The sequence below is a fragment of the Salvelinus sp. IW2-2015 genome, linkage group LG4q.1:29 (assembly GCF_002910315.2).
Source record: "Salvelinus sp. IW2-2015 linkage group LG4q.1:29, ASM291031v2, whole genome shotgun sequence".
Classification (NCBI taxonomy): Eukaryota; Metazoa; Chordata; class Actinopteri; order Salmoniformes; family Salmonidae; genus Salvelinus; species Salvelinus sp. IW2-2015.
The window spans coordinates 39,424,403-39,425,875 of record NC_036842.1 but is presented as its reverse complement, the minus strand read 5'-3'; positions in this window follow the sequence as shown (position 1 = coordinate 39,425,875).

Below are 1,473 nucleotides of genomic sequence, written 5' to 3'. Positions count from 1 at the left end.
GCAGGTTTGAGGCTAAGGCAGGTTTGAGGCTAAGGCAGGTTTGAGGCTAAGGCAGGTTTGAGGCTAAGGCAGGTTTGAGGCTAAGGCAGGTTTGACTGAATTCAGCCCTTTAAGAGTTTTCTATGTATAAATATTGTTAATTTCTACAGGTATTTGAACTATGTTTTGGTGAAGAAGACTATAGTTTACAATGTCAGAAATGTTGAATTCATTGAGATGGTCAAGCCCTTATGATTAATCTAGTTAGGATTATATAATATAATTTTCAGATAATTTAAGCACAGTGAATGATTGCAATGAAGTTAATTTGCACAGTGTGTGAATCACATTTTCAGCTTGTTTTACTTTCTGGTTTGGACAGCCAAACACATTTATTTCACTTTGATTATTTAAAATGTTGAATATTTGGTCAAATGGTGTTTAACAGCATTTGTTGTTTATCATTTTAATTTGATAGTATTTAATTTGTGTGTGTGTGTGTGTGTGTGTGTGTGTGCCAGATACATCAACACTTTCAAATGCAAATTTCAGAGTTATATGGACCACCATTTTCAACTTTTCCTTCAGACACTTATAGTGATACTAGTGCCACCAGATTCAATTTCCTTATACAAATTCAATATGATTCAATTCAGATTCAATTTCTGGTGGCAATAATATCACTCCATATTATAGTAATTTGTCATCTTTGCTTTTACCCGAACCCCATCTTTCCAAAATGGAAAATATGCCTGTACATTTGCCTGTGATATGCCTGTACATCCATTAACAGCTAGGGTCTTAGGGCTACAACAGTAAATAGTCAGAGTGATCTGACAGTCCTGTTAATGTCTGTGTGTAAAAGCTATTCATTAACACTACTTAACGCTGACAGTTATGTTGAATGCCTTACGATGTGGTTTATAATGCATTGTAAAACATGTTATAGGCATGTATGACCCTCCCTGATAAAGTCTTACCTCATAATGATCATCTCAAATTTCAGTCAGTTGAAAACATGATAAATAGAGAGACGTATTACAGGCTTTTAAATCAACACTGATGCTTTCTTACAACAAGTACTAAAGCGTTATAGCTGCTTTAAGTGGTACTAGCTATACCACATGTTGTGGTGATTCTCTCAGGGTACGTTTACTGTGTGCACTGGGAGGACCTTGCAAGCTGCTGTCGTAGGGAGTTTTAACCCATTGAGGTCCAACAGTAGATATACTGTATTTGTGTTTTCCATTGTCATCATTGAAGCCTTCATTAACAGTTTTAGAACATATATGTAGCCTAGCTGATTATGGGAATAGTCTGTGCCATTGTGAATATGACATGGAAGAATTATTAAAAGTTTTAAAAAATGACGAGTGTGTGGTTTTACCTGTACTGTGATTATTAGTAATGCGTTTTAATTTAAAAAAAATGTAGAACTGTGGTTAGCACATTTATTTAGAAACGGATGACATCATTTGAGGGCTCACTAACTAT